A 12261-nucleotide genomic window follows, 5' to 3' on the forward strand; every position below is an offset into this window, starting at 1 on the left:
ACACAGCCAATGGAGGGGAAAATGTCCAACAGTACATCCACATCCACGAGAGGCAAAGAGACCCAATGCCAATGGCTTGGCTCCTCGGCCAAATCGTTTAAAATACACATTTCCCAAGTTCGCTGAAAATATCCGCTAAAAATAAGCAAAGCCGAAGCTGGCGTGAAAATCAATCAATGTTCAGCACAAGTTTCCCACAAGTTGCCCACGCACTTGAAAATATTATGAGATGACGATGACCAGCAGGCGATGCCGAACAAGTACTGCTGACAACGGTCTTTCACTGCCAGATTAATTGCGATTTGTATGCGGCAATCCGTTAAATTCATTAAAATATTATGCACAAATTCATATTTGCAAAAACAAAAAAAAAATTCGTAATTAGCCTTTAGACTTTAACGAGTGCAGCGTGGAATATTTGGACGCTGGCTGCCATTTGATCGATGTCTATATTCGGCTGTGCCCGAGACGTTAAATCAATTAGGCATGAAAACATTTATAGACATCCATCGGTGGAGCAGCACCAGTAGCCCAGAAAATCGACTCTTTGCGAGAATGCGAGGTGTGTGTAGCTCTCAGATTCGGTAGGTTCATCCTTTTTGTTGGCCACACATGGTGAAGGTGTCGCCAGGTTGGGTGTCCAACAAACACAAGGTCATTACCAAATGACCAAACCATAGCAGCTACCAAATGGAGTCTTTTCTAACCTTGACAAAGTTGGCAGCGAATGTTATTCGAATGAAATTAATTCTAGGGATATTTTTAAGATACTTTGCATAATCTTTCTTTTTACTGGTATCTTTGGCCTCTTGCTGCATTTGGTGTTAAGTTCAGTTTAAGCCATAGTTAATGCCAACGAACTGTGCAAATTATGCCGAACTCCTCCTGACCAGTTGAGTAATCATCCATCCAGCGACAGATCTTGTAGAGCCTTGTATTTGAACAGTTGGCTCCGTGGAAGCCTCAACAATTAGACGTCAACATGGATGTATCTTTTGTTTTCTGCGGTGGCAGTTTGTCAATCAGTCAGTCTGTCATTCAGTCATTTGGGCATTCAGTCAGTTGGCTTGGCTTATTCGTTGATTCGCCGCTGTCAATTTGTTTGCTCGCGCCGCTTGTTTGTTTGCTTATGTGGGTTGTTTGAATCATTTTTGATGTGCGCATTTCGAATTTGCATTTTCGCAGCGACATTAATATAATGAGACGTGAATATTTTCAATTTCTTGGCGTTCACATTACTCGTCACCAACTTAATGTCTTCAAAACCACCAGGTTGTATGAATTTTTTCATTCATTCTCTGTGTGGGCTTGTCCAAAATTCTATTTGCGGCACGCCAAAAGTTTAAGCGAATTTTTCTGAGTTATGCAAGTGTAAATTCGAGTGCTTCGCACTGCAAGTTCATCACAAAACTACTAAGCAGTGAGAAAACAGTAAAAAAAAAAAACCAAACAAAAATTAAAAAAAATACAGAATAACAAAAATGAAAAGCCAAAAACACAACGCAACGGAAAAATTGCTGTCATTATAAATTCACGTCAAGTGGGGGCATTTCGTGCGTATTTTGGAAATTGTATTTATGTGTCCTACATAAATTTCGACGAGCTGCTCTTGCTATTAGTTGTGTTGCTATATTCTACGTACTGGGTTAAAAATTAATTAAATCAAATTCCATATCTATATGTTATGATTGGGAAATGTATCGACCTGACACGCGCTGATTTTACTTGGCATCCCATCCATTTATCCATCCATTTATATATTACGTACGAGTACTAAACCCTCGTGAAGCGAAAACATGACAATTTCTTGTGTTTTCCATTGAGATTTCTTGCCAAGAGTACACTGTTCGAAAAAGAAAGGCAGGCAGGCATTAAAATGGGTTGCCTATTACCATTGGCGAATATAATGCATCGCAAGTGATTTTTTGCTGCGATTTTTCGATTGATTTTCTAGACCCAGGAATTGACAGCAATTAGGTTTGCAACACTTTCATGGGCTCCGCCATTAATCGTCTTCATCATCGCCATTCTCGTCATATAATCAATCAAAATTCAATTTCCAATTTTCGCTTTCGTCGTCTGGCGCCAACGAATTAGGGCAAAAACCGATAGATCGATAGATAGATAGAAAGATAGATAGATACGTATATAGATAGATAGATAGATAGATAGATAGCTTGAAAAGCCGATGCAAAAGCAGCAGCAGCAGCATCAGCCAAATGACGCAAACAGAAACATTTAGCGAACCAAACCAAAAAAAAAAAGGAAATCGTACAAATGTACAACTTGGCCATATCAAACGGTTTTTATGGCCCACTAAACTGATTGGATTTTTGGATTCACTTATAGTTCCCAAAAGAAAAAAAAAACTCCAGGAACTGCACTAAATTAAGCGTGTTAATGGTATTTGTGAAATATTTAATGATTTATCTCTATGCTGAAAAAAAAAACTTAAGGCTTAATCTTAAAGGCTAAAATACTGTTCAGCTGCTTAGTTAATAAGGATTCTTTGTCTATGAAATATTGCAAAATATTTCTTGTATATTTTAAACGATTACATTTCGGAAGAGATTTGTAGTTTACCAAAAGTGTACTATTTATTACAGAAGCCCATCTATCATCTTTGTAGAACCAATCTGACAATGCTCACTCATCCGCCATGTGGCACATATATACATTTTTCCACATGCCGTGTGTTTTGCCAAACGGAAACGAAAATTGTATTAGACCAAAAGTTTTCTACTAAAATATTTTTGATAGACAACAAAGTTGTGTCCCTTTGACTAACCATTCATTTGGTCCAAAAACTAATTATATTCGTCTATGTTGTTCAGCAAGCCCAATTTGCCCCCCTTTTTTTTCTTTTTTTTTTGTTGCCTGACAAGTGGGAGAACAAAATCAATTAGTGGATCCGGTGCACATTTTTGCCATCCACTTTACCAAATAATTTATAAAAGTGGCCAACAAAACGAAGAGTCATCTAAAATCTCTGAGGTAAAATATATGTATTGATTACCTTGATTAAAGTATGTATATAAAAATAAAAGGGTAGTTATCAAGGCATATCCTTTGCCAAAGCATCTCCATTTCAAATATTTTGTAGTCTAGTGTTATCTGCATCTAAAATATTCCTCGCTCGCTGCCCAACACACATATTTCGTTTATTTCTTCTTATTGGCCATCTAAGTAGGCCATCATGTTTGGGGTATTGCAACAAAATCAGTTTAGCTGACCCTCCAAAATTGTCGTAAATTGAATAGAGACCCCGGGACATGAAGGATAGACTGCTTTTTTTTTTTTTGCTTTTGGGGCGGGAGGAGAACTTGGCGCCACACGAAATTTGATGTCTCGCCAAGGAACTCGTATATGTGAGGCTCCAAAAACCAAATCCCGCTCCCAAAGGCCATAAAAACGGCGGTGGCCATTTGTCGGGCTTTAGTATTTTTATTAGCAAGTACGCGAAATTCGATTTCCATCATGGGAAATTCGATATATGTATGTATATGGTGACTTGATGCATTTTTTAGTTAATTAGTTTAGTTTAGCACATATGGGGCACGGTTTAGTGGTTTTGTGCTATCCGTGGATAAAAGTGAGCTAGTGCACGATAAGAATTGAAAAAGCATTACACTTTGCACTCAGATAATGGGCATGGCAAATAGATGCATATAAAGTACACATGTTTAACCTCAACACCGAGGAGTTCAGCAAAGCAACCTGGTATTTATGTGAATGATATTATTGTACGAGTACGGTCTTTATTGCTGCATCCGAAATACCATCTTGATTTTGATTTAACAACCATGTACAGTGAAGCTCCCATAACAGAAACGTATTTCAGTGGAAATACAACAACTATCTATATGAGAATACATCCAAATGGTATTGATATCGTAGCAAAGATATAAGTTCAGTTTTAAATACTTTGTTTGAGATGACTGGCAAGTGGTATTTCATTGCGATGATATACTGTACCAGAAGGTTGAAGAAGTTTATAAGTTAAGAGGGAGTAGTAATGTTATCTAGGTAGGTTCTCTATTGACTCAACGCCTCTATTTACACGTTCCCTGGATATTTCAATGCAGTGCAATGCACTGCCAGCTGATTCAATACCTCATTTATTCCATATTCCTCACGCGGCTTTTGCAGTCGGCAAAGATAAGAGGACAAGCATTTGAGCTATGGAAAATACGAATGTTTTGCAAGTTTGATTTATTAGGACGGCAATTAGTTGAAAATATGAAAAAATTTAGATATATTTATATGAATCTTTCATTAGTTAACTTCGACTTTATCCACTATTCTTCAATGTTATTGAATGAAAACAACGTTTTCAGTGTCATTTGATAACTGCGTGCCGATGTGGAGCAAATTAGAATTGGTATTTGAGGGATTTTTTTTTTCATTATTTGCAAATTCCTTGATTTGCCGTGCTTTTTACTGCATTTTTGCGCCTAATTAAACGCAAAAAAACACAAGGCGCGAGATATCAAGACACGCATTGAGCATATGTAAAAACCTCTAACCTAGGAATCCAATCGCTTACCGATTTTGCGAACGTGGCTTCGCATCCGCAATGAATGAATGAATGACGGCAGGATGGAATGGAATGGAATGGATGGAATGGATGAGGTGGTGGCGGTCGACTACGTGGAGGTGGGAGGTTCAAGTGGTGGCACAAAGCTCGGCAAGGGCACGATGCAAATTACCCTGAAAGGCCATCGCACACAATAAAATCAATAAAAAGCGTTTATTTTTAACCGCTAGATGATTGAACGAACGCCCGACGATCTGGAGCTCCAAACGGGCTAATCGTGCGTAAATGCATCCCTTTGCCGCCTTCCAAATCGGAAACCGTGCTCAAATGGAGATTAATGGGTAAACCATACATGTATGGAAAGAATCAAGGATTTGCTACAACCTTCAGACAAGAGTATATGCCGATCAAATATATAGCTTCATGTTTGAAATCATTGCTCAAAACTGAATAATAAATTAATATTATAATGCATTCTAACTGGTATGTTTGATAAATATGTTTGTTAAATTTAGTAATTAAATGTTATATAAATTTATATATACCAGTTTCAATATACTTTACAAAGAAACGTAAGAAGTACAATATGCATTAATATCTCAATAAAAATCAATTATTGATGCATTGATCAACTCTTTATAGAAAGCGGAAAAATTCTTGAAAATTTCGAACCAATCCCATTTATTCATAGATCTTTTTATGAGCACATAGCGAACATCTGCTCGTTTCTGCACCATTGCATCTCTGTTGAAGTCAGCATGCACAATTGACCGCCTTAAATTGCAACCGGAAGTTGCATGATCCCAGTGATCATTGCAACCACAGAGAGGCACATCAGTGGAAAGCTTTTTAATGCCGCAATTGATATGATATGGGATGATAATAACCCCTGGGCTTTCTGGACCCGCTCAACTAATGACTGAAACGATTATCGAAACGACAATTGTGCAAAACAACTATAATTTTTTTTTTAATCCCGCCAAGATGCAGGTGTAGGCTAACTCTACTCACTACTGTGACGCAATGTTTGTGAGCAAAACGCAAAACTTATTATTTGTAAACTATGCTATTAGCTGCAAGTTATTGGGTGTTATTGGTTATTTCGTAAGATCAAAACCTTGGCCACTTAGACCCCGAATATGCCTGTTTACAACTAGCTTATGCACGGCACGCAAAGAAATAAGGGAAAAAAAATGTGAAACCGAATCCGAAATCCACAATTACCCGATCCCCAGACATCCAAGATACTTGATGTGACTTTGGGTCAACGGGCTGGCATTATGAATATTAAATATTTGCTATTTTAAGTGAAAACAAACCGAATGATGGGCTTAAAATTCAATGGAATTTTTCTATCGTAATTAGATAAAATTCAATGGAATTTTTCTATCGCAATTCGAGATTGGATGGATAGGAAAATGAAGTCGATAGTTCAATGTAAAATAGAAAAAAGTTCGTCAACGTAAAAACTTAACTTCTTCGTGAAGGTTTAGGTTTGCCCCTCTTGACGTTTTTGCTAATTAGAAACATGACAGCACAATCATTTTAAAATCTGTTTGTTTATTTCCCTCTTGACCTAGTCAAAGCTCTTAAATTATTGTTAGAAAGACAGGCATTGTAGGGAAAACTTAATAGTTTTAGCAGTCTTATTAGCAGAAAATTCTTTTAGAAACTAATAGATATAAGTTCATATTTGATCTGCACAAGAATCTAAACTGTTAATGGATCCCGTGATCTAAATACAAATAGAACACACGGGCAGTAATGTTTAGATTAACTTGACTGCTTATGTCGATTATGAGTGATAAGTGTAAACAGAAAATTCCATAGCTCTAGCTCTTCATTTTTGATTTCCCATCTGTTCAACGAAAGAGTCGTTAATTTGTTTCAACAATTTTCTAAGTTTGTGGGGCCGGAAAAAGATTTCGCAAAGGAAAACAGTACACTTTCTAAATCGGAATTTAAAAATGTATTTTATGTGAATGATTTACAATGCATTATTATATATTTCTGCGAGCTCATTTGTGCATTTTGACAAGCTTATAATTGAATATTCCATCATGGAAACTGAAAGAGTTTTCAGTACTATCGACATCTGGCACATCATTTTCAAGAGCATCTTCCCTCCATCAGCGATTTCTTGATGTCTCTGGTCATTTTGTGGAACATCTCACTTAAAGTGTTGACTTTTAAATGGCAGCCTAGCAAAAGCTAACCGAAACAGCGAAATGAAAGGAAAATATACGAAACGCCAGCAGCGAAAGAAATAATATTTTCCGATTGTCATTGACTTTGTCCTTAGAATACTTAAGACAAAACAAAAAAAAAAAGGCCGCGACAAATGAAAGCTCAACGTCAGAACCATGAAATTAAAACAAAAAAATATATATATATGTATAAAGCCATCGTTTGCGTTTTTTATCCTGCATAAGACAGGCGGAAGGACGCGATAAAAGAGATGATTCGCTAGCGCTTGACATTTTGACTGCTTCCTTCTGGTCTTTAAAATGGAAACGGAAAACCGGATACTGGACATCATGAACAACGGTCATCATCATCCAGCGGAGCGGAGCTGACCAATCGGTGGGTATAAGCAGTATCATTCTAATGCGAAACCAAACAAAGGGAACCAGGTGATACAAAAGGCACGGGCGGCAAACTTCTGGGTTGTTGAACCAAATGTGCCAAATGAATTGCAGGTGTCTTGAGTGCAGCGACCCACGCATAGAGGAAACAGCTGCCGGTGCAGCAGCAAAGTGTCCTTTCCTAACGGCCAGCAACAAACAGACAGCCACCCAGGCACTCAGCCGCCCAGGCAACAGGACACACACATGCGCCTCCTTGTCGTCACCTGGGAAAGCGCAGGAAAGCCAGAAAAGTACACACACACACACACACACACACACACACACACTTAAGCCATTATGCGCTCGCGGTGCTGATGACCCTTTGGCGGCCTGCCAACAACAACCACATGTACCACTGTAGTGTAGTAGTGACAACAAACCGCTTGAAGGACCCTGTGCTGAAGGACCTGCCCAAGTCGTCCCAGGATGTGGGTATGAGTCCAATGTCCTCTTTAGACCAATGTTGTTTACGACATTTATTGTGACTGCAAAACCACACGAATTAAAGGACTTGGATAATAGCATAGAGGGTATGGAAGTCATCGATAGTTGAACAGCGCTATCGATTCTATCGAACGTTGTTTATCGACTGCGATAAATAAGTGATGCTATTATAAAAGCTTATGTCAACTTAATGAATATGAATATCAATATGCTTCGAGTTCAAAGGACTTGCATAATAGAAAATAAGCTATAAAATTCTTATATTATCGATTTTATCAATAATTATGCGCATTTTTTGTCATCCGAGATTAACATAAATTTAGAATATAAGTGGTTAGATAAGTGCATTCTGTACCCAAAATATATTTATTTAACGAAACAGCTATCAAAAGAAATTACTGAATTCATAAATCAAAAATCCGTTGCAGCATTTGGCACGCAATTTCCACTTGACCTTGACGTGCCATCCAGAGCTTTGCTTCCTTTTCGTTGGCAGTTAGGCAGTTGACTTCCCCATCTACGCAAAACTCTTTATCTGTCTACATATTTCCCATGACATCACTATCCAAATCGTGAATCGATAAAAGGTCTTCTGCTCTTTCGCAGGCCGTAAACAAAACAGCAAGGGGTAGATACAAGACATCAATGATAAGTGAAGATAATAGTAAGTCAAGCACTAGATGCGCCCGAAAAAGTCTCGGCAACTTGGCATAACTTTGCATATAATAAAGGTAATTTCCGTATAACTAGAAAAATGGTATTATTTCGTTTCAATTTTGTTAGCATAAATGGGTCAATGTCGATTGAACAGTGATGTGGGTACACAACGATATAGTAATACTACCTTTACAGGATATGATATACATGTACATACAATACATATGCTGATGTGCAGGAAGGCACTGAAGATTTTTAAAGTTCAATGCAATTATTATTTTGATCACAGCTGTATATTCACGGACACACATCAGCATAGCGTTCCCATATTAGCTTATCTATCTGCCCGTCTTATCAACCCGCCACTGCGACCGTAGCGAAAGTTTCCTGACCCTCCGCAAAGAAAGACGTAAGATCGTTCAAAAGTGTTTCGACCCTATAAATACCATGCTCTGAGTTACATTCAAAGGAATATATATGGAAATAATATATATATATGTATCACAAGATATTCGTTTTACCCAAAAATATGTAAAGTAATTGAATAATTATAGCACATTTACCTGTCAAATATACCTTTGCTTTTAGAACTAGGTATTAACTTATTGTATACCCAGAAAACTGAATGTGCAATCACGCTGGCCACTTGAAATTTGTTTTCATTTTATCAGTCCAACTCGAGAGCTGATTAACCCCTGTCCACGCTCTTTTTTCCCTTCTTCGTCCATTGTCTATTTGAAGTCGATTCCACTGCACTGATATTTGTTTGTCTGTTTGCCATGTCATTTGGAAATCTATTTATATTTGCCCCTCCTGCTGTGGAAAATTTAGTTTTCCAGAAAATTACGATAGGCAGGGGTCAAGTGAGGCTTTTGCAGGACGGCCTCCTTTTAAATGTGAGCCCTCTACCCCTTTTGCTGAATTCCGAGGAAAGGGCATTATAATTTCAGCCGCAGTTCCTGTTTTCCATTTTCCGAAGGGGTCAAAATGCCAGTTCCGGAGTTCACTGACACATATTGCAATCGATCGGGAAGTGCACAGCGGATTTTGGATGATTCGTTCAATTTCGATATATACTAAAGTCGATCTGCTCATTATGAGCCGAATGGGAAACGGTCGAGTCTGTTTTGCTTTCATCTTTTTTTCACTTTTTTTTTCTTTTTTTCTGTTTTGTTTTGTATAATATTATAATTTGTTGTGCCACTAGCATATGTGAAACATCTGACATTTTGCTTTGTCACGCGAATATTGAGCAAGGCAAAAACAATGACACAATACGCGGCACTTACGAGCTTACCGAAAATAGCTAAAAATAGTACTTCCCCTGGCAGACCCTTTGGTTCTTTGGAGAACGATTATATTTTGCCCGTTTGAATCACTGGCGATTTATTTTGATTTTGCTTCATTTTTTTTTTTAGTTCTTGGAACGTGCCTGAGTGTACTTAACGAAATCGGGTATCGGAATCTAATTGGCATTTTTTAATTAACCACTTTGTATGTGTGTCAAAATGGAAGTGTTATTGTCTGTAGATGAGGTTTTCAAATTTTATGTTTTTATTTTTTGTTTTTTTTTGTGCCATTTTATAACTGCAATAAATTGTCAAGTGCTTAGCGTTCTTAATTGTTTGCCATAAGCGGATTGGAAAATGTCGTAAAACGCCGTCTGAAACTGGGCAGTAAATTATCATATACATATGTATGTATGTATGTATGTATGTCTGGGCTGATTATTGCATAATTTCCTGAAAGTGGAAAGTGCTTTTCATTTCATTTGCACTATTTGTTATCTATTCTGAACAACTTTATGTTGAGGTATTTGTGTGTTCTAATCGCTTGGCCGATAGCCAAACCTCTTGGCTCAACTAGCTGCCAATGTTATGTTAATTAATTTCGCTGAACAAATTTAAGGCAATCCAATAAACTTGACCCGAAGTGTCGAACAAACAGGCCTGAGAATCCGCTGACATGTTCGAGTGCTGCTGCTCGAAAACAAAACACAATATACAAACTACAAATGACCAACGGCCAATGGAGCATCTGAAGACCCTCGAAGTGACAGGCGCCAACTTCATAAAGCGAATTGCCTGATAATTGTTTGGTCAGCAAGCAGCCTGAATTGGCCAACAAGTGTGTATTTGAAATGCGGTTTGCGGATGGAAACAGTTTCACTTCATTCTGATGTAGCTAATTGTGGCCATTAGCAACTTGAACACTGGCTGTCAAAATAGGATTGGAGCTATTTTCAAACAAAAAAAAAATACTTTGAGAAGAAAAAGAAAAGATGAAGCTATTCAAAAACATATCCCAGTTTTTGCTTAGCTGTTTTGCTTTAAAGGATATAAATTTCATAGATTACAACGCTTGCCAGTTTTGTGGGCTAGTGTAATTCGAGTGCGTCCAATAGGCGTATACGTGTTGGCCATTTAACCCGCTCAAACGCCGCTGCGAATCCCAGAGGCCTGTCAATCCACTCTCTCTCTCTCTCTAGCGTTGACTCGCTCATGCATGATTGATGGCATTGATTGATCGGCGATCGTTCGGTGTGTTGGCCACACTGGGGCGGGGACTTAAGACACTAGCAATCATCTGACCGACTACTGATCATTGTCATGTCAATCAAAAAAATCGGCAATTAGATAAACAATCGAAACAATGAATGAATTCAGCCCATCCATCCAATGCTCAACGATCAAGTTATGACTTTGTTATGAAATTGAATTGCAAAGTGCCTAAATTAAAATGTTCAATATGATTAGAAGGCGAGTGGCATGGTGAATAAGTATTGCTCTAACTGAATATGATTATAAACTAAATCCTATATCATTTCATATGCATTATTGTAAACGATGCATGCGAAGGATACTCTCTACGATATCTTAAGCCGGTATTTCCGTTCAATCTAGATTGAATTTTGAATGAAAAGTGTAGTGCTACCATCTCGTCAATTTGATCTGTCTTCAGCTGTCACTGCGTCTAGTTTTTTCTTTTTTTTTCAATTCGCAGCTCGTTTAGAGGCTCAAACGTTACAAATTTGCTGCGCGTGCGCAAGTGTCTTGTTTTCTCTCTGATCTTTTCAGTTCAAAATGAAAATCAAACTCAAAACTTAATCAATGCGCGCGCTTTTGGTGTAAGTGGCTTGGCTTTGGAGCCAGATTTCATATAGCAGGCAGGTTTTTCAATCTCACTTTTGATTTCGACTCCCAGCAGCTGCCGTTCAGATATTTTTGCACAGTTGCAGTTTGAAGTTGCAGTTGTTTTTTTTTTTTTTTTTTTTTTTTTGTCAGGGTTGCCAGCGTGAGTTCATTTTAATTGCCAGCACATTCCGCTGTCCGCACACAGATACTCACTACTCACCACTCACTACTCACTACTCGCTGCACACAACGCACTATTCATTCGGGCCAATAGACTTCGGATACAGCCACCGCTATCTAAGGAGCTTTGTAATGAGCGGAGATTGAATTGCTGGCCAGCACTTAAGCCTGATTGATTTACCCACCAACACACAGGCGGCAGCAGGAACATCGCAGGCTGGTCAAAAGTTCATCAAACTTTGAATGGCAACAGGAAGCATGTACGAAAAGCCTGGCTTAAAATATCATCACTTTAAGTTAATTAATTACATTTTATGACTACAACGACGAATAACGATTAAATGTGATCTAAAATTGTATACACTTTCCTTTCGATTAGCTGCATAATGTGCATGGACTCCCTGACCTAAAGGGTATTATTTCAAATTGTTTCCAGCTCCTCAAGAGTGAAGCCATTTAGGCTCAATTTATATCTGATGCCCATTAATTGATTCGCTGTGCAGATCTCTCTCTCACAATTTCAGTTTGGTTAATTTTCAGATGGCGAGAATGGGGTTTTCTCTATGTGTTTTTGCTGGCTGTGTCACATTTGGCGGCGAACAAATTAATTTTTGCGCCTACATGCACTAATTGACTCGCATATGGGCGTCTTGTCTGATCTGCGACGGCGTTTAGTAATCCC

The 12261-nt window shown here is 38.2% G+C and overlaps 1 protein-coding gene across 7 annotated transcripts in view; it reads right to left on the reverse strand.

The window, feature by feature from the left end:
* rut (rutabaga) overlaps positions 1-12261 on the reverse strand; it is a 38596-nt gene that overhangs the window by 14405 nt on the left and 11930 nt on the right. The window lies entirely within an intron of this gene.

The sequence above is a fragment of the Drosophila melanogaster genome, chromosome X (genome assembly GCF_000001215.4).
Source record: "Drosophila melanogaster chromosome X".
NCBI lineage: Eukaryota > Metazoa > Arthropoda > Insecta > Diptera > Drosophilidae > Drosophila > Drosophila melanogaster.